Here is a 26479-nt window from a genome sequence, read left to right on the forward strand (position 1 = left end):
TATTAATTTAAAATGCTTTTTTTAAACTTAATGTTCATTGCGTGATCAACTGATAAGAAAAATATTGCTTGACATGATTCCCTTAAAACTGAGGACTACTGATAAGCGACAATGCTCACATAACGTCTTATCAGAGCACGTTTGGGTGTTATCGGAGTATCTTGGGTGTGCTCATATATTATGTTCTTGTCCCTGCGGCTGCATTATTTTTCGGCTGTTGGATGGCTACAGCACATGTGGGACTTCCCTAACAAACAGGAAATCCCCACATATGTTGAGGCTGTCTAACAGCCACAAATCTTGTAGCCGCAGAGACACAAGCATAATATACAAGCATGTCCAAGATACTCAGATAACACCAGAGCATGCGCGGATAAGAAGTTAAAGTGAGACTATAAACCAATGGGTGTGGCCTTGCTCAATACAAGTGTACGCTGGCTCTACTCAGGGGTATGCATAACTCATATGAAGCCGCCGGTCCCAGCTTAAATAGATGAATCCTCACAACACACAGTGCATGCATGTGGTGGGGTTGGTTCATAGTCTGCAGTCACACAGACTGCAGAATTCTCAATTTAGAACAGACAACCTCTTTAAATAGAGCATAAATTTATGCACATGCCTTGCTTTATTTTAAGCTTTCTCTTGATTTTGATTTGTCAAAATAGGTCAAGCAATGTGCATGATCTCCTTGGCATGGAAAACCACCTCCATTTTCGTCTGGAAACTGGTGATTCTGGTGTTTAGACCAGAGAGGCTCAATATTAATTCATGGGAAACATAGACTTCTAATTGGTTATATAAAAATGAGGGTAAATAGATCTCAGATAATTTAAAAAAAAATCAATTCAGAAGCCTGTGAAAATGCTGTAAATGTCATGCAATGTTTAGAGATCACCACATCTTTACTTAGTAAGACCTAAACTCTTCCACCTCAGATCCCAAATCAAGGTTAGCGTTGTCAGACATAAGACATAAATAAGTAGTGCATCATTGGCCCTAGAAAAGGCTTCCTCTGAATCATTGCCTATGATTTGCTGTCTCCTCAGTTCTCCACCACAAGATGCTCATCTAATTCTTCAATGAGTATGAATGAGCTCTCAAATTGTTCCATGTCAGTTATCTACAACAATCTCATTGGAATGTCCAGGCACATAGTCTTCTCCCCATGGAAATTCAAGAGAGTTGATGACTATGTTCTCTAGTCCTGCTGGTGGAGTCTTCAGAGTGTAAGCCATGAAATTTATGAGCTCTCAATGGAAAATTTAGTCCAGTGTCCTGGAGGTGGTGTGGTTTTAAAAAAAATTTTGCTATTAGACAAATTCTTGGAACAGAGAATCATCTACTACTCTTTCCTGTGGAAACTATCCAGTAAATGGAACAAAAAGTACACCTATGTGTTCATGCTTGGCCTCAAAACTAGAGCTTCATGGCATCGCAATTGACAGAGCTATGGGTGACACCGATGGCACCAGAGTACTGAGAGTTTGCATCAGCTTGAAATTGCTCAGCTTAACATGAAAGCAGTCTATGTCCATGAGTAACACCTTGTTTGGTTTTATGTCTCTATGCAAAAGTGCTTATTCATGCATGTATACTAGTGCTCAGGCCAACTGTAAAGGCCCTGTCTCAAATGGCAAGATCACTGAAGCGTCACCGATATTGTGACGCAACAGTGATTTAGCCAGTTGTCTCGCTACATGTGGCACATAGCTGTGACTGCCCAACCCCCCCTTGCTGGATATCGTGCTCGAATGTCCTGGGCCACTTTTTCATTGTCAGCGTCCTGCTGGCCAACATGCATCACTGTTTTCCGCCGACGAGCGACCTTGTTGGTGACACAGAACTCGGATGCGGGATGGAATTGTTCAGAATAGCTGCTGTGACAACGTACCAGCGATCCTTACCAGGGCGTATGATTGTCAGGATCGCTGGTGCGTCACTATGTGAAACGGGACCTTAACTCACAACTAGTGATGGGCGAGCACTAAAATGCTCGGGTGCTTGTTCGGGTCGAGCAAATTGGAATACTTGGGTACTCGGACAGAACACCGATCCCAATATAAGTCTATGGGAGACCTGAGCATTTTTACCTCGCTCCCCCATAGCCTATGCAGTGAGTGGATGGGCTGCCAAGAATTACGATGCACCCAAATACCCCTTTCACGAGATGTCCACGACGGCGTCCCTAAAAAAAAATGTTGCATTGACTGCAAGGCTGCACTGCTACCAAGTCATATGCACCCCAATAAGCCTTTGAACCCCATACTGGATGGGCACAGGCAAATCCACTTTACATAATTCATTTTGTACTCCCATTCTTTTTTTTTTTTTTTCTTATGGCTTGACTGCAAGGCCTACCCTGCTACTGAGTCATATGCACCCCAATCCCCCCTTGGAAGAAACATGGAGGAGGGTCTCAACAATGTCCCATTAAAAAGGAGCGGGTCTCCTAGACTTGTAATGCCCATACACGCAGGGCATGGGCTGACAAACATTTCCCCATGGTGGGTAAATGTTGACAAAATATACTATGGGCATCATAGACACCCTTGCCAAAAATTGATTGACTTTTGCATCACAGAATACGTTCACCCTGGTGTTCTCCTCCTCCATAACCAGTATATCACCAGACTGACCAAATCAGGAAGCAGATACCCATGTGTGATTGTGAAGAGATGCATGAGAATACAACTCCACAAAAAAGACAATGTATTTGAGGTTTTGTTTCACTGTTTTCATTTGTGGTGTACAGTATTCTTGCCCAATTCAGCCCTTGTACATTTTTATAAGAGTCAGCCTGTCAGCATTGTCAGTTGACAGGCAGATGTGCTTATCTGTTATAATTCCACCAGCGGCACTAAAAACCTGCTCTGACAGAACTCTAGCAGCAGGGCAGGCCAGGATCTCCAAGGCATAGAGAGCCAGTTCATGCCACGTGTCCAGCTTGGATGCCCAATAGTTAAAAGGCACAGAGGAATCCTGGAGGACACTTATACAATCTGCAAGGCACTCCCTCACCATCTTCCCAAACACTGAACTTCTTGAGACAGCACCCCTTGCCTCTGTGGTGTCACGATGGGAGGGTCTGAGAAAACTGTCCCAGAACTTTGCCATTGTTCCCCTGCCTGAGCTGGATTGTACTTCTGTCCCTCTCGTTTGGACTCCTTGATTGCACAACAAACTGTCTGCTGCCAGCTTTCTCACATGGGAATTTTTTCAGTAATACTGCTACAAGGGCCCTCTGGTACTGCAACATTTTTGTAGACCTGTCTGCCTCTGGAAGAAGAGATCGAAAGTTCTCCTTGTAGCGTGTGTCAAGAAGTGTCACCAACCAGTAATGAGTGTCACTGAATTTTTACAATGCGAGGGTTACGGGTACCGCAGCGCAACATAAAGTCAGCCATGTGTTTCAGACTGCTAACAGGCAAGACTTCCGTGTCCTCACCAAAAGGACAACTGACCATGGTGTCCACAGGCCATCCCTGCTGAACAGATGGTCTGACAGCTGTGCTTGTAGTACCGTCTATAGCGCATGAAGTTAGCTCTTGTTGTTCCTCCTCCACCTCATTGTCTACCAATCCACGTTGTGACGACATGAGCCTGGGCTGAGTGTAATCACCCTGTATGGTTCCTTTCTCTATGTCCTCGTGCTCTGCCTGAAAAGCATCCTTTTTAATTTTGAGCAGAGTGTTTCAGAATGCAGAGAAGCTGGATAGTGACTCCAATTATGGCGCCATCATCGCTCACCATCTTGGTGCAGTCCTCAAAGTTCTGGAGGATGATACATATGTTTGACATCTGTCCACTCCTGAGGGTCTTATGTGTGGAGTCTGAACTGAACACTGACAGCTTTGATGCTGGTAGTCAACAACTACCCTCTTCTGGTCACAAATCCTTCCCGACATATGCAGTGTAGAGTTCCAACGTGTGGGGATATCACACACCAGTCAGTAAGCTGGATGCTGCAAACGCTGCTGAAGCACGGCAAGGGCGGCTAAAACTGTAGCTGACTTTCTAAAATGGACAGACTGCATACTTTCATCAACCGATCCGGCATCTCTGGGTAGCTTTTGATAAAACTGTGAACCACGAGGTTAAGCACATGGCCAGGCAAGGTATTTGTGTGAGCTCACCTTGCCTCAGAGCCACCACCAGGTTCCAGCCACTGTCACACATGACCATGCCTGGCTGTAGGTTCAGCAGTGTCATCCAAATATCTGACTGCTTTCAGCACTGTCCACAACTCTTCTGCATTTAGCGGTTTGTCACCTATGCCGATGAGCTTCAGCATAGCCTGTTGCTGCTTGGCTGAGGCAGTGCTTCTGACTGATGTGTTCATTTCAGAGATGGAGGCTGAAGAGGAGGTGCTGGAGCTGTAGACTGTGGGGGCAACCTTGATTGACGTAGGGCCCGCAATACTCAGCATGGGGAGTGTGTATTCCATCCCAAGGTCCGACTGGGTCCCGGCTTCCACTATGTTAACCCAGTGTGCTGTCAGTGAGTTGTACTCTGCCCACATGCAGTTGTCCACATGTCTGGTTAGGTGGACTTTCTCAGTAACAGCATTGTTGAGGGCACAGGTAATGTTGTGGGACACATGCTGGTGTAATGCCTGTATAGCACAACGGGGGAAATGGTGGTGACTGGGGGACCATGTACCTTGGGATGGCCGCCGCCATCAGGTTGCGGAAAGCTTCCATCTCAACGAGTCTAAAAGGCAACATTTTGAGTACAAGACGAGAAATGTGAGAATTAAGTAACGTGGCCTGTAGGGCATTGGCTGCATATTTCTGCTTGTGTTCTAATGACAGGGGTAGAGACCACTGACAGCTGGGCTGAGACAAGGATGTGGACGGGCTTGATGATGGTGCTGGTTCACTGTGGACAACAGTTGCATGGCCCGAGGCATCTTCACAGGCATGGTGAACTGGGGATTGGCTTGGACGCAAAACAGTGGAAGAAGCAGTGTCACCTGCAGACAGTGTTCCTGGAGCCTGGGGTTTGGCCCACAGTCAGTTGCTTTGCTGCCATGTGCCTAATCATGATGGTGGTGGTCAGGCGGGTAGTTTTGCTACCCCTACTGATGCGGGCATGGCAAGTGCTGCAAATGACCTGTTTGGGGTCGAGTCTTTAAAAAATAACCAGACTCGGGAAGATTTAAAAGTTGGAATGGCAACTTCCGTCCTGTTGGTGTTACGGGGAACAGATGCACGCATTGTCTGCGGCCTCCACGCTGCTGCTTCCTGCCTGTTGGGGTGATATGCCTCCTTCCCCATGTGTGCTGCTGTCCTCACTCTGCATGTCCTTCTGCCAGGTTGGGTCAGTCACTGTCATCCACCACCTCATCTTCCACATCCACACCCTGCTCCTCCTCCTGACTTTCCAGCAACTGAGTCGCCTAATCATCCACCTCTTGCGTCCATGGCTGCTCAAAGACTTGTGCATCGCTACATGGAATATCATCTTGCCCTGCTTAAAGTGAAGCTGGCAAGAGGCACGAATCTCCAAATTCAAAACTGAACAGCTCTTTGGAGTGTCTGGGTGGGGGATCAGTTGTCTCAGGGCACTCTGCATGGTGGGAGGAAGGCGGATCATGGCGAGTAATATCCGGTCTACACTCGCAGCTACTCATACTTGACCATGTGGAAGATGTGGTGGCTACGTGACTGGAAGCATTATCTGCTATCCAAACAGATTCACACTGCTGTGACTTCAATAGTGGTGTGGTGCAGTCCCCTAGAAACTGGCACAGGAAGGTCGAGTGCAGAGATGTGGGTCTTTGCTATGGCCATCTTTCAGCTTGGCCACAGCCTTGTTCTCCGCATGCACCATCTGCATCACATCAAAAGATAGGGTAGGGGAAAAGGAAAGTCAGCTCACCACAGCATGCTGGTCTGTAATAGTGGAAGTCCTCTGCACGGAGCCACCCCAGTCCAGGGTGTCAGAAATCGGCAGAAAAAAATATGCGCTCCTGCGATGAAACAATCCACTGATGTATTAAACAGTTTGTTCACGTTTTTAAGAAGCAAATAAAAATGTTGGTTACACAAGAGGCAGAAATATGACCAATGCGTTTCAGCAATAAGCCTTAATCATGGTATACACATAGACAAAGTCATCTAAGTTATATACTCTACCATTGAGTGCATCAGGTGGAAGGTCAATTTCAAATCACACCAAGAAATTAACCCTTCCTGGTAAAGAAGGAAAATAGACAGGGACAAAAAATATATGTATAACAACCAGGAAAAATAATTAAAAACGACATTGAAAAAGCATAATATTGCAATATCAGATCTTGTCTAGAATTCATACCCAATGGGACCCTAGTATTTAGTTTATATATCCAATAAGATTCCCTATTGAGGATTTTTCTTTTCTGATCTCCTCCTCTCATGGGTCTGAACACCCTCTCTATACCTTGAATTTAAGACCCCAAGTATCTCCATTATGTATATACTTAAAATGTTTGTAAACCTCAAATATTTATCAGTCTGACTATTAGTATCTGTCTTCTAATATGCTTTTTTTAATGGACTAAGTGGTGCAACCCACATTGTAAGTTGCACTGAACACTTGCCCAAATAAATTACACCAGTACTATTGCAATTAATATAACTGCCAATCAAAACTTTTGCTAGGAACTGAAGACATTTTTTTTATTTTGTATTGTAGTCTGCATGTTCACAGGCTTTGCAGGTTAAATGTCCACATTCCTATATTGAGGACTATATTCAGTGGAAAAAGTAATAAAAGAATCATTGTCTGCAGTCACAGATCGATCACTTCTATTGATATTGTCCACAATCGGTGTCACTCTATTTAAATGTTGATTTTGTATATCCCCTTTGTTGTAATCTACTAATAGATTTAGTTTTTTCAGAAAAATAAATTTCATCAGAAGAACCATGTCTTTTTATCCAAATTGATTCTCCTACAGGAATATTCCGTAAGATGTGTGGGGATGGCATGACTTGGCATGCAAAATAGAGATGCTATCCGTTGGTTTTTTATATGGCATGAGAATTTTTTTCCTTCACATGATCACCTGTAATGGTAACGTCCAAATAATTAACATGTCTGACTAACTTGATGTGTGAACTTCAGATTAAATTTATTGTCATTAATGTATTTCATAAATGCGTTGGCCTCTGCATCACTGCCTGTCCATATTATATCAATAGAACGCCCATGAAAACAAATATCGGCATGAAAAACGTTTATTTTCTGAAAATGGAAAAAATTCCTCCCAAACTGCAGCAACCAAATTGGCGAGGGAAGGTGAGAATTTCCCTCCCATGCTGACACCTTTGGTCTGTAGAGAAAAAAAACCCCTGCAAATGAAAAATAACTGAGAACAAAAAAGCAACAGAACTTAGAAAGCCCCCTTCACACATAGCGATCTCGCTACATGTGACACTTGCCTCTGACCCGGCTCCCCGCTGGATATCGCACGAGATCGTCCTGGTCCATTTCTCATCATTGGGATCCTGCTGGCACCGACTAGCGACTCCATGGACGTGGGAGGAAGTCATCACCAAAGCTGCTGTCTGACAGTTAAGTAACGTCCGCTGCTACGTCACTGGTGAGATCTGCCTGTGTGGCAGCTCACTAGCGACCATTTAGCGATGCACCAGCGATCCTGACCGGGTCGTATCGTTGTCGGGATCGCTGGTGCATCGTTAAATGTAACGGGACCTTAAATTCCTGGATGTGAATTTTGTACCTACTATATTTATTATAAAAAAAACCTTAAACTAAATAGCGCAATAATATGGGGAATTGAGAAATATAAATTAACCACATCACAGCTAAGCCAGTAGAAAGCCATAAGCATCATGTCCACTTCCCCATCCCTTGCCCATTTGAAATGGACTACTGAAATATTTAAAAAGCTCAATACAAATAGACTTTAATTATGTGATCACACTGATCAGTATGCCTGCAAAGTGATGATTTTTCCAACACGGATACACCAGGCTTCAGCCTGAGATTACAGACTGTATTAATTTTTTTTAATTATTTGGCTAAATAGTGCTGTACAGTTTCACCCAGGACAAAAGAAAGCCGCCATAAAGTGGCCAAACTTTGAGCACGCAGAGATATGAGCTGCACGGAGATGCCACACCAAAAAATGTGTGGCCTGTATTCCAATTACACCTGGGGCTTACTATATACGGCTAATATCCCACAGGTAGCAGCAGCCGCACCAGAACACAGGAAGGGAAAGGACCCTTGTGATGTATGCAATGATCTATATACACACATACTGTGCCTGCAGGCCTTGCACTGATGTGTATACAGCGAAGTACACTACCCTGTCTGCCTAACACTGGAACCTATATACTCCGGAATTGGTCCTTAGAAGGACTGTAGGTTTAGCTGGATTTGGGTATTTAGGATGGTAGACCCCACACTATCTTAGAAATCCCCAATTCCGACCCTATCAAGGCAGCTGCTCTCCCTACACTCTCTCAATCTGGAGGTGAATGAGCTGAGCAGGGTGGCATCTGGTCTTATACCCCTGATGCTGTGTGGCCAGCCAATCACTGCATGACCACAACAAAGATGGCTGTGGTGTTTCATAGCCTGGCAGACAATCCCTGCAGCGTGATTGGGTCTCGAAGGACCACCAAAAAAGCTGTGTGGAGACCAGAGTTCCCGCTGAGTAATCCTGGAAATGCTTGGTGCTCACTGAGTACCATGATACTTGGGCGTGTAAGGAGATACTCGGGCGGGTAATGAGTAGTGGCGAGCACATTCGCTCATCACCAATGACCATGTGATATTTCAGTCTTTCTTTTTTAATTTTCAAAAACTTCTACATTTCTGTCAAGATGGGGTGCGGAGTGTACACTAATGAGAAAAAAAATGGACTTTATTGAATTTACCAAATGGCTACAATGAAACAGTGAAAAATTTAAAGGGGTCTGAATATTTTTCGTTTCCAGTTAGTTCTATACTTTGTATATGCTTAGAACACAATGGAGATGAGCTGTTTATACAGAAATCACTTTCTCGTTATTGCACAACTTCATTTATGGACATCTTTGATATGGTTTCGTTCGATAAGTTTTCTTGTTAAACCTTTTCAGGTCTGCAATTCCCCTGATAAGTAGGATTCTCACCCATCAAGTCTTTAGGACATCATTTAGGAACAATCCAACATGTTCTGCTACATAACCCATTGATGGTGAGCAGCTATTGACCAAGGAGCAGTGGTCTCCACCAGCCATAGACCCTCAGTCACAGCCCTGGTGCTGACATTGTGTGCAAATCATTATGGAAAGTAAGGGGGATTAGTTAGTGCTAATTGTATAAGTGATGTCAGACAAGATAAACCTCATCCCAAGCTTTATGTAAGGGGCCACAACAAGCCAGCCCTCCTGGGGGAATGAGCTGTGATCTCCTTTGTATTCATGACCTGATGAGATGTTCTCTGAGCGCAAGGCTCCGGCCCTGGGGGAGCGAAACATACTACCTTTTCCAAGACTCTTGTCGGAAGGTTGTGTGTTTTTTTTTTTTTTTTTTTTTTTATATGCAGTACCTTTACAATGTACCGAGTGTGTCAAAATCAGTGGGAGGACATAAAATAAATGAAATTCTGCCATCTGCTTTTTGAGATTGAATTTTTCATGGTGCAATGGGAAGGTGGCTTGAGTGTCTGAGGCAAGCACTGGCATGCCAACTTACCTGTCAGATACTGATCTCATACTCTGCAGAGTAGATCAGTTCAGTGATCTGAAGCATCATAGTAATGTCCCATACTGGGACAATGCAAAAAACAAAACCTTTAAAAAAATATTGTGTATAAAAAAAAATTATGAAAATCCCTAAATAAAGAAATTTTAGCAATAAATACATTAATGTAATTAAAAAATAAAATCAAAGTACACATTTGTTACTGCCGTCTCCATAATGACTTGCTCTCTAAAACTGTCCCACTAGTTAAACCCTTCAGTGAACACCGTAAAAAAAAAAAAATAAAGGAGGCAAAAAACAATGCTTTATCAAACAGCCGAAGGGAAAGCAAGAAAATGCGATCAGACAGATATAAATAAAAATGGCACTGCTGAAAATGTTACCTTGTCCTGCATGTGCCATGCACCTTCATCAGCAGAAAAGTGAAAGTTAGAGCTCTCGGAATAGTGATGCAAAAATTTTTACTATAAAAGTTTGTGTAAAAGCGCCGAAACATAGGATATAAAGGAAGTATCGCTGAAGTTGTACTGATTCGGAGAATAAAGCGCTCTTACCAATTTGACCACATGTGGAATGGTATGTAAAAAAAAATTTCCTGAATTGATGGATTTTGTTCATTGTGTCTCCCAATAGTCAGAATAGAAGGCGATCAAAAAATGTCATGTGCCCAAAAATGGTACCAATAAACGTCAGCTCATCCCACAAAAGCAAGCCGTCACATGGATGTCGGCCGAAATATAAAAATAGTTTAAGCTCTCAAAGTGGTGATGGAAAAACTAGCTTTTGCAATAAAAAGCGTCTTTTAGTGTGACAGCAGCCAATCATAAAAACACAATATAAATCTGGTATCGCTGTAATCACACCGACCCAAAGAATAAAGTCGCCTAATCACTTGTACCGCTCGAGGAATGGCGTAAAATAAATGCAACCAATTCTTCACATGATGGTTTTATTCTGCCTGCCACAGATCGCAGTAAGGCTTGGCGCACATTTATCCTGCGCTGAGCGCTTACAGCGGGGTTTGTGTAAATCTCTGAAATGTGATCCAGACAGAACCCGAAGAATCATCACTACATCTGTAGATAAATTCCCAAAGGGTTATAATTTCCAAAATGTGGTTACTTGAGGGGGGGGATTCTACTTTTCTAGTACTTGGAGGCTCTTTATATAGAGTCCGCAAACTAGTCTAAGAAAATCTGCACTCCAGGAGGCAAGTAGCGCTCCATCCCTCCTGAGTCACTCCATATGGCAGAGTAGTACTGTACAGCCACATACGGGATATTCCTGCATTCAGCAGAAATTGTGGGGCAAATTCTGGGGCCATTTTTACCCATTTCCCATAGTGAAAATAAAAAAACTTGGGGCTAACATACAATCTTTGTGGTGAAAATGTAAAATATTTTATCTTCACTGCCCAATGGTCTAAGTTTTTGACACACCTGTGGTGTCAATATAATCACTGCACCTCTAGATGAATTCACTGAGAGGTTTAATGGGTAAAATGGGGTCAATTATGGTGGGTTCTGCTGTTCTGGCACCTCAGGGGCTCTGCCAATGTAACATGGCACCCTCAAACAAGTGCTACTGTTGCTACTACATATGGGGTATCGGTGAACCCAGCAAAAATTGCACAAACAACTTATTTTCTCCTTTTGCCCTTACGAAAATGCAAAATTTGTAGCTAAATTCTGTGGGAAAACTTTTTTTTTCTTCATTTGTTTTCACGGCATAAATTTATAAACCTCTGTGAAGCACCTGTGCGTTCAAGGTGCTCAATACAAATCTAGATAAGTTCACTGACAAGTCTAGTTTCCAAAATGGTGTTTGTGGGGGGTTTCCACTGTTTAGGCACATCGGGGGCTCTCCTAACAGGACATGGTATCTGTTAATTGTGCCAGCAAATTTTTAAAATCAAAAAATGAAATGGCGCTGCTTCCCTTCCAAGCCCTGCTGTGCACCCAAACTGTAAATATCTCACATATGGGATATTGGCATACTTAGGAGAAGTTACACAACAGTGTATGGTCCATTTTTTTTTTTTTTTTCTCCTGCTACCCTTGCAAAGGTAAAAAAAAAAATGTCTAAAGCATTTTTTGTGAAAGAAAAGTAAACGTTTGTATTTTCCTTCCACATTGAAAAATTTCCTGTGAACCACCTGAAGAGTTAATACATTTTCTTGAATGTGGTTTTGAGTGCTGAGGGGTGCAGCTTTCATAATGGTGTCATTTTGGGGTACTTTCTGTCATATAGGCCCCTCAGGTTTTGAAAATTGTTGTAAAAATGAGAAATCGCTAGTCAACTTTTAACCTTTATAACTTCCTAACAACTAAAAACAAATCTGTTTCCAAAATTGTGCTGATGTAAAGTAGACATCTGGGAAATGTTTAACTACACTGCTCAAAAAAATAAAGGGAACACTTAAACAGAAGAATATAACTCCAAGTAAATCAAACTTCTGTGAAATCAAGCTGTCCACTTAGGAAGCAACACTGATTATCAATTTCACATGCTGTTGTGCAAATGGAATAGACAACAGATGGAAATTATTGGTAATTATCATGAAAGTTTGCCACTCTCATAGTACAATAGGTCACGAGCAAATCATCACTAGTAGTGTTGAACAATAACATCCGATATTGTGAAATATCGGATCGGACAGATACCCGATACCTTTTTGGTATCGCCGATTGCAATACCGGAAACCCATGCAAGTCAATGGGGCACAAATATCGGAATGAAAATAAACCCTTAACTTGCACATCCAGTTCGGGAGGGGGAAGAGTGTGGGTGGACACTGTGCGTGTCTGTGCGGGCCTGCCGTGGGTTGTGTGTGCAGGCATTGTCCGATGGGACTACAAGTCCCATCGGGCTATGCCTGCTACAATGACAGTGATTGACACATTAGCCAATAATGGAACAGTAGTAGCCCCATCATCCGGCTAATGTGTTGAATGTAAAAAAACACACAACATACATACTACATTCATACAACATACATACTTTGTACTGCATGCATGCTGCATACAGTACATATAACAGAGTACATACCATCACTTGTCACTTTGATCCCTGAAGCCAGTGTCATCTGTAAAAAATATAATAACAAACAAGCAATATACTCCCTGATCCGCAGAAATCCACGAGTGTCCCACGACTATCTACCGTGGAGAACAGCAGCATCAGCTGATGCCACCGCTCTCTAGGGGCACCAGGAATACAATGATGGGAGATGGGTATCCTTCCGCACAGTATTCCTCCGCCACTGTAAACAAAAAATGGTCCCTATTCTCTCTTTTGGCATTGCTGTGTAAGAAAGTTCCCACGCAGCTTTTGCCATAAAGTGAGACCAGTGAACTATAGTAACCTCTCAGTGATGCACTGCAGGAGATCGTCATGGGACACTCACGGATTTCTGCGGATCAGGAAGTATATTGGTGGTTGTAATAATTTGAGATGACACTGGCTTCGGGGATCAAAGTGACAAGTGATGGTGAGTATGTACTTTGTTATATGTACTGTATGTCTATATGTCTGTGTATATGGATGTATGTAGTAGTGTGTGTGTGTTTTTTTTTTTTTTTTTTTTTTTTTTTTTTTTTTTTTTCCCCCCCAACACATTAGCTGGATGATGGGACTACTACTGTCCCATCACTGGCTAATGTGTCAATCACTGTCATTGTAGTCCCATCAGATGATGCCCGCACAAACCGCGCATCATGATGACATCATTTCAGCAGCCATGCCATTAGTTAACATGTCTAACACAACTGGCTCATTGCATTATGGGAACTTTCAATTCCGGTATTCGATATTGTAAAAATATCGGTACTTGGTATCGGAACTCCGATACTCCAAATATCGGGTATCGGCCGAAATTCGCTGTATCGGAATGCTCAACACTAATCACTAGGATTCATTGAAGCGTTCCAGAGTTATGACCTTATAGAGTAAAAGTGGTCAGGAAGGTGAAAACAGGCTTCGGTTTGAAGGGGTTAATCACGGATGTGTGGAGGGGGCCCAATGCTGGAGATGTGAAGAATCTTCTGAACCACATGATGAATCAACAGGCTCCCCTGTCTGATATTATGGGTTAATTTAACTGCTCTCAGGGCAGTAGCTGCTTTTATATTTCATCTTGATGTATAACGTGGGTGGAGTATTGGTAGCGGTTGGCGTGGCATGAGAGAAATGGCTAGTACACCCTTTCTAATTCAATTTTCTATTTTTACAACTTCATGTCGTCTTCCCTTTCTTCCAAGCGGAATGAGAATACATTTTCCATTGACTTGGTTGTACACAGGCTTTGATTTGAGATGAGCCGTAGACTTGAATGGCCCCATTTTCCAGACCATGTAATGTGAGAATGGGGGGGAAAGAATCAAAGTGAGGTGGTGGAAATAAAACCTAATTTAGTGATTGTGATGCCATCATGCAGCAATAAAAATGGCCGAGTAACATGATTGTCCAGATTAGTGCAATTATGGCGATAACAGACTTGGATAGTGTTGAGGGTTGTTTATTTTTCTACAGTGTTTTTTATTTGTCCCTAGTTTGTGACCCATTTTTCCATTGTTGGGGCTTGTTTTCTGCATACTGAGCAGACCTCCTCACTAGAATGGATTGTCTTAAGAGCTGTGGTCTCCACCAGTCATAGACACCTGGAAAGTGCCAGAGGCCTGTACTGTCAGTCCACCATTACTTTCCATAATGGCATACGCACAGTGTTGACTTGATAAATCAACAGAAAAGAACCTGACGTCAACACATCCTAAATGCTGTAAGTGGCCACAACATCCAGCACTCTTGGGGTAATGAGCATGAAGGCTCATTTGCATTCAGTCCTGATACTACGGAGATGTTCTCTGTGGAGAAGCACAAGGCGTACATTCCTGGGGTAGATTCTACTTTTCTGTTTAAAAAGGGGTTTCACTACTTTCGTTCCTAAACTTGAGCTGCTTACAAGATGTCAGCGTCCTGTGCAGGTGGATCAATGATGTTCCGACATTGTGCTGCTCACATTATGGGTACATTACATTTTTTTTTTTTTTTTCATGGTGGCACAGATGTGGAGTTAATACCTTTTTAAAGAGTGCATTTAGGAGGGTATTAAAATTGGTTTAGGGTGTGCAATACTTGCCTTGCTCATGGGGCTGGCTACACTGTTACAGCACCATTCATGGTAGATGAGTCTTAAAGAGGTATTCCCATATCCAGGATCCTATCCCATTATGCAGCAGTTGTAGTAGTTTTACCAAATGGCTCCATTTAGAAATGTAGTATAGTTCTTCTGATTGGCTATGCCACTTATTCCATGTGCAAGCAATTGCAGTAGCTTGGATGTCCATGATATTCATGACCTCCCTTTTGATCTTTTGAAGACCCAGTAACACCAAGTGAATAAACAAAAGCAATTCTAAAGGCCCCTTCACACACAGCGACGCACCAGCGATCCCGATAACGATCCGACCTGGCAAAGATCGTTGGTGCGTCGCTACATGGTCGCTAGTTAGCTTCCAAACAGTCCGATCTCCTCAATGATGCAAGAACGATCAGTGATCTGTATAATGACCTCGTTGGTCGTTGGGTCCTTGTCACACTACTTGTTTTGTAGCTGATTCAGACCTCGGTGGGTGTGCTTCAGCGTTTCCTTTTTGACACCCCCCCCCCCCCCCCAGCACCGATTGGTCACTGCTGCGCTCTCATTGGTCAACGGCATCATAAAAAACGTATTAGCGCTTCAGTTTATAGCTCTCGAGCGCTGTGGTTTTTCATTACCAGCATCGTTGCCGTTTGAGTCACAAGTGCAGTTTTCGTGGATTTTGCTACTCTGCCTTCAGCGACCCTGTTGACGCAACAGCAATATTTCCCAGGACCTGCATTCTTGGCTCCATCTGAAGACGCAACAGCGCCATTTCACAAGACCTTCATTTTTTGCTCCATCATACCTTCTGTATTTTTGCCACCATCTAAGGTAGGTTTTGTTTGGTGTGTAAAATTATGTTTGTATACGTAGTGTCCTTGGCATCCTTTTTTTTTTTTTTTTGCCGCGCCCAGCCCCTTTGTCGCTTTTTGTTTTTTAAGCATTAACTTTACCAGCTCTGCGATCCTGGATCTGCAATTATACATTTTGTATGTACATAGTGTCCATACGCACTGGCCTGGGCAGCCATTTTAGTTTTCATACCGCGCCCGCCCCCATTGTTGCTATTTTGTAGCGTTATAATTTTGTAGCTCTGGCCTGCAATGTAACGTTCTCACCATTTCCTTTTTTTCAGATGTCATCAAATAGCCAAGAATTCATTCACCAGTTGATTGAGTTGTATCGCGCCATGCCTGTGGAAGGTAAAGTCAGCGGACTATAGCAACAAGTACAAGAAGAAAAAGGTGTATGGAAAAACTTGCGCTACAATTCCAACAACATAATCCCAGTGACACGGTTGAGGCAGTCGTAAAGAAAAAAAATTCAGGCACTACGGACTGTTCAAAAAATAACTGAACAAGGTTGAAAAGTCAACTAAGTCAGGGGCCGGTACGGGAGACATGTATGTACCAAAGTTGTGGTACTACCACTTAATGGAGATCACCCGCAACCAAGAAATACCCCGACCGATGCATAGTTCTATGACGCTACATGAGGAAGAGGAAGCAACAGTGATACAGCCTGACTCCCCTGTTGCCGATGTAAGTGTATTTTTTGCGTCGCTCAAAACTGCATTTAACATTACTATGTACATGGCATAGTTGAATTGAAATGAGTCCAAGATTCATTTTTCAGGTTCAAAAACATATCCCTTCCATTACAGATAAGAATACACCTTTAATTGTTTTGTCCCACCATTTTTTAACCAATGGTGAATGGCATTTCATATCCTGTACCGCTAGTCCCGCCCTCACATTATTTTATGTGATCTATTTATAGAACATTATTTTTATTTTCTGCGTTTTAACATGCTTTTTCTGTTCTTGCAGGATCATACTGAAGATCTGTCACCAAAAAAAGTGGCAGTCAGGACATCCCTAGAACGCCTCAGTACTGAGGACAGGACGCCAATCACTACTGAGGAGGCAAGTGAGCAGCTGGACCATCCACTGTACCTTGGTGTCTCACATCTAGTCACAAAAAGCCCACCACCCCGCCATTACCCGAGTTTGTGGATTTGGCAAAGAAAATTTTGATCCAGCAGGACAAACCACCCATTGGCAGGTTTGCACACATGGTTGATGACAGACTTCGCACACTTGATCAAACTCAAAGGTTGCATGCCGAGAGGATAATTTTTGAGACATTAAATAAAGCAGCTGTCGGCAAACTGACTGACACCTTTGCTGTATTGGATGTCAATTCACTTTCCCAAAACTCATGGCCGCCGATGCAAGACCATATTACAAGCACACCAAGAAGGGGGATTGAGCCTACACAAAACATGAACTTTGGGCCCCCCCATTATCATTCTCCCAATTCTTCAATCCAGCAAGGCAGCAACTTAATGATTCAGACTGTTATTATACACATAGTTTTTTTATTTTTTTTAGTTTAATTACTTATGCCCTTTTTGTGTTACTTGATGTTACTTTTAAATACTGCAATAAAATTATAACTTTTCCATTACACTTGATGCCTGTTTCAATTTCTTCGGGGGCTGCGAGAAGTTATTAGCTGGGCGACAAAGGCGGGGTTAATGGGCTGGTGTTTTGTCATGGAAAGCATGCCATTTGGGCTTAAGTGACGCAAAATCTGCTCTAATAAAATGTTTGTTCTTTTATTACATTAATATCTAATATGTTAACATGTAACAAAGGTGACACAGGAGCGGTCGTATAGTTTTAGGCTATGTGCACACGCTGCGGTTTTTGCTGCGGATCTGCAGCAGTTCTGCAGTGTACAGTAGCATGTAAATCTATGTGACTTACAATCCGCTGTGCACATGCTGCGGATATTTAACTGCGGAAAAGCTGCGGTTTTGAATCCGCAGAAGGAAATGACATGTCACTATTCTGCTGATTCTGCTGCGGTTTACCATCTCCTCCATTGTAGAGATGATAAACTGCAGGTCATTTTACCTGCGGTTCTGCAGATACAAATCCGCAGTGTGTGCACATGGCCTCTTTTTTTTTTTTTTTTTTTTTTTTTTGTTTTTATGTGGACCAGATAATGGCTGGCAAAGCGGTCCAATTTCTTAAACAGCATTATTTTTTTTTTTTCAACAATTTTGTCAAAAAAATTTTGGTATAAAACAATTAAAAAAAAAATTAGTAAAAAAAAAAGTGCGTGCCACCCTGTGGTTGGGCTGCCACAAATCTATCCAGCATCACTCCAAGGGTGTTCAACGCAGTCCCGCACATTAATAGACCCAGTACCTCAATACTTCAAGTGTTTCAGCTTTTATCCAATTGATCAATGGTTTTGTACCAGTTTTTAGCCTCATGTTGCACATTATCTATAGCAGTGGTCTAGTCACCCGTGTGATGTAACGCATCTTCTCCAACATGTCTGAGAAAGGGACAAAAAATATTTGAAGACCGAAACGTTGCGTCACGAGAGGAGAATTCACAGCTGGATTTTACCTCCTTATCAAATGCTGCCATTGTCTAATCGATGACAAATCTGAGATGAATGGACAAATAACAGCTCATAAATCTCATTGTGGATGTCATGTTGTGTGTATTTGAATATTTTAAAAAATTAAATCGTATAAATTCTTAAAATTTCTATAAAAATAGAAAAATAGACATCACATAATGTGCATTTATTATGGTCATTTTATGGTAGAGCGCAGACGTCTATCAGATATTCCTTAAATATTTTATTTGGGCAGAACGAACATCCACTATAAGAACTGACGTTGACGGATGATGACTTCCTCTGTCCTTTCCATTTTACTGGTTACATGGTTATTACTGACATGTACCAAGCTGGACTGGGCAGGGGGAAGTCTTCCTGTGCAGTCCGAAGATTCCCAAACCTGCCCCCCACGTCTCACATCCGCGGGGATTTAGAAAACAAACCAGTGTCATCTGTCAATCTGCACTGAGTTACAAGAGCTGGAAATTGATATATTTAAAATGAACCTAAAGGCTGATACATCCAGTGTCTGACACGTGCTGCCTGTGGATGTATGGTATCGGTCAGGTATCTTGGACTCTGAAATACTGCGAAATTTCAAAACTACTTTAAAAGCCGCTGGGAACCAAGCTGCACTATCTATCCAGGGCAGGTAGCAGTAACAGGATGCCGGGGAGCCACCTCTCAGACTGGTCTTACTCTACAGTGCAGTTCTGTCCCTGGAGGCTTTTAGACTAATCAAACAGGTGGGTTCCCAGTGGCTTCTTTCCATCCCCTGCAGGTTTGACTGGTCTCTCCCTATTTGCAGGCATAGGCAGTCACTGGCAGTGGGCTGAAAGAAGCCGCTTGAGACTATTCAGCGCAGCTCGCAGCGTTTCAGAGTCATGAATACATGTCTGGGATCATACAACCACTGCCTGATATGGGATGTCCCTGGATTGGGCAGCATGTATCAGCTGTCAGGATCTCTGCACCAGTGAATTATCGCACACAATCTAGAACTTAACCGTAACACACAACACTTCACCGGCACTTCTGGAATTCCCACCTGAAAAAGTAGAAGAAAACCTTAGACATATTTTCAAATTAAGATGGATATTTGCTCTAAATTTACCAATTATGGAACTGATCCAGAATATTGATTCCCCCCCCCCCCCCCCCCAAACAGCTCTATTTTCCTCCCCAAGCCATTGAACCCAGCATACCATATAGGCATGCAAGGAGGTTGATAACCACTGGAGAGACAGATTGGAGACCACTAAACTAGGAGAATACAATTAATAACCCCATTACTGACCAGACTTCTTCAGACCTTATCTAAAAACCAAAAATGGCAAATTCAATAGCTGCTGTTCAAAACACTTAATGATTGTGAGATACTTACACCAGCGAAAATGAAGTGATCCTGCAAGAGCCGCATCCTGGGTCAGAAAGTAATGGTCATCACACTCCATAAGGGTGAGGGGTGTGAAGTTAAGGAGTATCTAGACACACACTGGATGAACTCTCATGGATCGTGGAGAACATTTTCCACATTTGTCGTCCATTTTTTTTTAGGGTGACTTTTTTACGGATTTATAAGAAAAATGCTAATACACACAAATGCTAGGCAGAAGATAATCCTTATCCTAAATGATGGTCTGCTAAGGGGGAATTCTGTGGTGGGCAAAAATAATGTACCATATTAAATTCTTATAAAATAGATGGTTGGGTGTTGAAGGTAAAAAAAAAAAATTTTGGCCAAAAAATGAATTCGAAATTCTTAAAATGTGTCTTCTATTTGTTGATATAATCGTCTAAAGGGGAAATCGAATGCCCTAGTTGTGACTTAGAGACTATATGGCTCTATAGAAAGCACAAACCCCATTCTATACCTTGAAAATAAAAGAAAAATTAGTTTTGCTTGTCGACAAATAAGGGCTTGTTCTTTATTAGACACTTTAGAGATATATTTTTGTTTCATTTTACTGTTGAATATTTTAAGAAAAGTAATGTTGCCAATCCAAACTTCAAATTATAAAAATGAAGGGAAAACATAAAATTTGATGTTTTTCTGCATTCATTGTATGATCCAACTGATAGAGAAAAAATACTGCTGTGATGAAATTGACGTGATTCTGATACTGACCTGTCTGACCATGAAGTGAGGCTGTAACTATTGCGCCAGTCACCAAGGCAGCACTGAGGAGCTGGAGTCATTATGCCGTGATAGACATGCTGCTCAGTTTGTGACATCGGTGCGAGCTGTGCCGAGCGGAACATAGACTATGGCAGAATGTACATGCCAACAGCCATCACACCGCAGTATAAACGAACATAAGGTGTTATCCGCGCATTCACGTGTGCGGAGTGTCTTCAGCGTACTCGAAAAAACATGTTGAAGTCCCCATGCCTCCATGTCTCGCTGCTGTTGGGCAGCCGAACAGCCAATACCTATGTACAGCTGAGACAGGCGGCCGAAGGAACTCTAACGTTTTTTTTTCGAGCACGCTGAACACACAAGCATGCTTATTCAAGGATATTCTCTCATTACTACTGTCAGCACTCCAACACCACCCAGATGAATGAGGATATGGGAAGTCTAGAACTTTTCTTACTTCTGGTAGGATGTTAAATGGGAATAGTTGGTGTTACCAAGTGAGATGGCAGCACGTTACTGGTTTATCTGTAAAAGCTTTGATGGGTTACCTTTAAATTACAAAAACTGAACCACTTGGCAATCTATGGCTTTTTTATATTAAAATTAATATAAATTTATGCAGAGGTCTCCATCATTGGAGCTTTCTCTGACCGTGCTCACATACCACTTGTGCAAGTAGAACTTGATCAGACATCCCTCTGCTCATCTATTTAATGACTAAGATAATGTCTTCCATCTCCTGGGTTTGGAAATCCGCCTAGGAATTGGTGATTCTGGTGCCAAGACAAGAGAAACTCAATATTACTTGAGAGAAAAATGTAGGATACTTCCAGATGGTTATAGGAGAATGGGAAATCAAATATACATAAAATGAAACTTTATTGCAAGGCTAATAAAACATGTCTGCCCAGTAAATTGTTACTAGGAAGAAGACTGATCATTGTGTGGTCATATAGCAAGAGGACATTAAAGCCATTAGTAAAACCAATAAAAACAGAAGACCACTAATGAGTTATCAAATTCACCAAAAACACAACCCAGGTTAGTTGGGTTCTGATACAAGAGGTTAAATGCTGCTATATGGGTCAAGAAGTTGTGGTTCAGGCTGAGAAATTATCTACATGAGTTTTCATATAGTTCCAAATAAATCAAAAAGTAAAAGCCATTCACATTACTTGGTTCATGTTCATCTAAGGACTTCTCCTTGCAATTCAGTTTCTGAGCATTGCTGGCAGATGCCAAAACCTACCCACATCTCTCATCCATGGACTTGAATAAAGGGCAAAATGCAAATTTACACCCTTGGTAAAACAGCATGGTGACATTTGCACTGAAGGCCAGCCATAATCTTATAATTCAGAAGCCAACACAAATTAATCAGTGTACATGCTAGATTTTGAACTCACCATATCTTTACCTCGCAAGATTTAAAGGATTTAAACTTCTGATCCCAGATCAAGGTTGGTGTTGTCAGACATAATCAGTAGTGCATCACAGGACTGAGATGACTTCCTCTGAGGCATCGCCTATGATGATGATGCTCTCTGTCCCCTCGGTTCTCCACCACAAGATACTCATCTTCTCCTTCAATGATGATGAATTCTGTCTCCAAATGTTCCATGTCAACATTGTCTACAACAGTCTCATGGGAGTGCTCAGGCACGTGGTGTTCACCCCATGGAAAGTAAAGATGGTTCATGACTATGTTCACTGAACTCCTGGTGGTGGGGTCTTCAGAGAGCAGGCAATGAAAAAATTCATGTGCATTGATGGAAAGCTTGGTCCAGTGTCCTGGAGGTGCATTGTGGCTTTCAAAATGCTGCCAGTAGATTCTTGGAACAGAGGATCGTCTTCTACCGCTCTTTCCCATGGAAAATATCCAGTAAATGCTATAAACAGAAGTACACCAAAGGCCCATGTGTCAATGCTGGGCCTTAAAACTAGCGCTTCATGGCGTTGCAATTGACAGAGCTCCGGGGACATGAAAGGAATGATGAATGACATTGATGGCACCAGAGAACCGATTGCTTGTGTCAGGCCAAAAAGCGCTCAACATGGAAGCAATCTTGGTCCATTAGTAATACATTGTCTGGTTTTACATCTCTGTGTACTAGTCCTTGATTGTGCATGTATTCTAGCGCTCTGGCCAACTGTAGCGCACAACGCTTCACCTTCACTTCTGGAATTCCAACTTGGAAAAGTAGAGGAAACCATTAGATACATGATCATTTTACTTGAAAATGTGTATGATCCTAGGAAAATCAGAATGGTACTATATCTCCACGTTTTCATGTTAGTTCAGCAAAAGATTTTGATAACCATTGTCTTACTGGAGTGTTTTCTGTGAGTAGTGTAATACTTATGGTTGGCCGTATTGTACTGTTGCTGACACTGCTCTGGTCCCTTTCTTTTTTCCTTTTAGATCAACATCACATAGATATTGGTAACATAAGTATTGTACTACACACAGGGAACAAATGTTTTCCCATATTCTGTTTCTGGTACTGCTCTGGCCCCTCTCCTCTTCCATTCCCTTTAGCTCTCATTGGTGGAAGTCACTGATAACGATCACCAACTCTCTTGTCGCAAGTCTGAGAGCCTCATTTTCAGTCTCCTAGACTTACATTGAGAAGTGACTTCCCATTCTTCCAGCAAACACTGGAGCGAACCAGGAAGTCACAACCTTGGTCACATGATGCACTAAAGGATCAGAACGGCATTGGGAATAGCAGATGCCGCCAACTGGTAAGTATCTTACTAAGCAAAAAAAATGCATTGATAACTATTGGTGAAACAAAGAAAAACCCTACTAGTACTTTTTAATCTAGAATAGGAATTCTCAATTTGACTTTCTAGTCTATACAAAACCACTAAAACTACTGTCAAGAAGGGGCAAGTAAGGTTTTTAGCTAGAACTATTGAGCCACATGTTGGAGAACACCTTTCTTGGAGTATAGATAAGTGTTAAAAACTAAACTATAACATTGTTCCTGACTGCACTTTAGAGCATTTTCAAAAAAATACGGCCACAATCTTACATAATTAAATATACAAAAACATTTAGTGATTCTGAAATACTTACACCGGGTTCTATGAGCGAGTGAAGAGTTCCTGCAGGGGCCAAATCCTGGGTCAGGACGTAGAAGTTATCCGAGTCCACGTAGATGGGGTGGGTATAGATGATCCCTTCATGACCTGATAGGTGGATGGACACACAGAGCTCATTGAGGAAATTTTCATGCTTTGTCCTCGTCGTCTTCATTAATTTAAGGGCCACGTTGTTTCCTTAATGAAATAACAAAGATTTGATATCAAAGCAAAATCTTTGGAGAAAATGGGCCTTAAGGTACTGTCACACTTGGCGATGTGCCAGCGATCCAGACCAGCGATATGACGCTGTCAGGATCGCTGGTACATCGCTAAGTGGTCGCTAGTGAGCTGCCACATAGGCAGATCTCACTAGCGACATTGCAGGGGTCGGGGGTCGTTACTTACCTGTCACACACAGCGATCCTGCGTCCTCCCGCCCGCCTCCACGCGTCGCTCGTCATCACAGCAGGAAGCGCCGCAGGAAGCTGACGACGAGAAACAGTCCTGAACGTTCTCGCGCAATCAGCGGGGGAGTGGGTTGTAGGTAAGTATCACACACAGAGATATCGCTAGCAATATCGCTATAACATCACTAGTTATAGCGATATTGCTAGCGATATCTTAGTGTGACTGGCCCTTTACTCTAAATATTGGTCCTTAACCCCTTTATGCCTGATGTGTATATCTGTCAAGATCTCTAGTCATTAATTGCTCCATTAAAAGTTAAATACAAAAGGATGTAGATCACCAAACAAATAAGTTTAATAATGGAAATCATGAACTATTAGAGAATATACTAAATATTGGTGGATCCACAGCCTCAAAAAAATACTGAATGGCAGACCATCCGGACTAGAAAAGGAGAAAGAACCACTAGATATGGAAGTAAGTGGAAGAGAGAAAATATAAAATTGATGGCATTAAAATGAGTCATTCACCAGGATCATACATCCATCATTCACACAGTAGCAACTAGAGACTATACTAGTGCATGACGGAACGGCCATGTGCGCTTTTTATAGCAGCCGGGACATTCCAGAAGCTTCCAGATCTCCCAGATGGACCAATGAGATCTGGAGCAGGACCTGAGCACATGACTCCCGATCTCCAAACGGAAATCGACTCATGAGCATGCTCAGTAGATGGACAGGGGAACTTGGCCCCTGGAGAGATTTTCTGCAAGGCAATCTCCTCTGCGGTAGATAAGCAGCAAGAGACCGCAGAATGTAAGGGTCTGAATTCCTGCAGAGCAGATGCAGAAACATGAAGCCTAACATGGGGGCTTCCAAGATGTGTTTGCATAGCATGTGTCTCTCCCTCAAAGCAAGAAATGGTTGGGGTATTCTGGTCTAGATACTGTTCTAGGCAAAAAACAACCTGGACCCAAGACTGTAGTTAGCTACATTGTATCAGAGACCTATGCAGCTGCTGTATATAGTGCCTAGAATGTCATCTAGTCCAGATATATTTTATCCGCTTCTCAGTGGTCGCTTCCATGCTCACACACCATCATTATTGACATCAGGTCAACATCTGCTCCTGAACTGCTTTTTTCCCTGAATCTGTGGTGGTGGGGACATTTTTTATACACTCTGGTAAATTGCACCACTATGATTTATCTCAAAGTGATAGATGTGTACATGATGTCTGGAAGACGTCCTATTCACAAAATATTGGATAATAAAATGGATGGACACCTGTACCCCAAGTATTGGGCAGGAGCAATAGTCCTGTAGAACTACCTAACACTTGAATGGAAGGACCCTTGTACCTCAGTACTGCTTATGATTACTGATTGCTGTGCACAACATTTATTTGGAAAATGTTATATTGCAAAATCCTTGCTTTTCTTTTTCTGCAAAAGTATTTTTAGAATCAAATGTTTTTCATATTTTGCAGCTGCTTTAAAATTTGGATGTGATCTGGACAATGTTGTGCAAAACAATGGTTCAAGTGAGATTTATTGATAGTGACTTTTTAAAAAGTTGTGTAGAAATTGCTCTAGACAGAAGGCTGACAAATTGAATGCATCCTTACATATCGCACATTATGCAACATTTTTTGATAATTTTCTGCAAATAATGACAACGCAACCAATAAACTCAATTCTAAATTTCCTTCATAATTTCCCCCTAAAAAGTTCTACCTTATAATTGATGGGAGAGGAATGAATTCCACCCTGGGGCATAACTGCTTGAAACCACACAGATCCTGAGTATAGGGGACACAGTTCTGTGTGAATGGAGCTGTAGTGAATATGTGCGACCACCACTCCTATAGACAGTGGATACAGTAGTGTTAACGCAGATAAGTAGATATGACAACAGCGGTGTAACTACCGCAGTTGGGGAGGTTGTCACTGCGTACATCCAGCTAAAATGTATTAGAACGCAGGGACACGTCAGGACCATGCATGCCATGCACACTGCCTGCCAATCAGAGGCCAACAGCTGACGTCGACATGCACGTGACTGGTGGTGCATGGTTGTGACTTCATGCACTTCCATCACTTGCACGCTGAAGTCAGCTGCTGGTTTCAGAAAAGGACACCACACAAGGTGGAGTAGATGGAAGGTGGGCATAATGGTTTATTTTTTCTATACAATAAAGAATAATGAAAAATATAAGCAACACAAACACAATGTAACTCCAAGTCAATCAAATAAGAGCAACAACCCAGGAGCCGGACCGTTACCTCCTCCTTTAAAGGAGCAGTGCCAGAGCTCTGCAAAATGACCTCCAGAAGGGCACTAAAATTGTGCCTGTGTAGGGTCGGTGGGGCGAGCTGGGGGGGGGTGGTCCCTCTTACCGCGCAGAGACGAAACAGACAAGATGGAGGCAGGTACTGGGTACAACAGGTCCAAGTTTATTTCTGCGCGCCGTCCGTCTGACGGCCCTCGCAACACATCGCCATATCGCTCTCTCTCGGCCCTCCGCATCCAGAGCCGCTTCACGACACAGCACAGTACCTCACTCATGGC

At 42.5% G+C, this 26479-nt stretch overlaps 1 long non-coding RNA gene and 1 pseudogene across 2 annotated transcripts in view; one reads left to right on the plus strand and one right to left on the minus strand.

The window, feature by feature from the left end:
- Window positions 1–26479, plus strand: part of LOC141098622 (uncharacterized) — a 126601-nt gene that overhangs the window by 12697 nt on the left and 87425 nt on the right. The gene's annotated exons all lie outside the window — the stretch shown is intronic.
- LOC141098628 (serine/threonine-protein kinase SBK1-like) overlaps window positions 21889–26479 on the minus strand; it is a 53632-nt pseudogene continuing 49041 nt past the window's right edge.

The sequence above is a fragment of the Dendrobates tinctorius genome, unplaced genomic scaffold (assembly GCF_039654945.1).
Source record: "Dendrobates tinctorius isolate UK_male_01 unplaced genomic scaffold, ASM3965494v1 ptg000093l, whole genome shotgun sequence".
Classification (NCBI taxonomy): domain Eukaryota; kingdom Metazoa; phylum Chordata; class Amphibia; order Anura; family Dendrobatidae; genus Dendrobates; species Dendrobates tinctorius.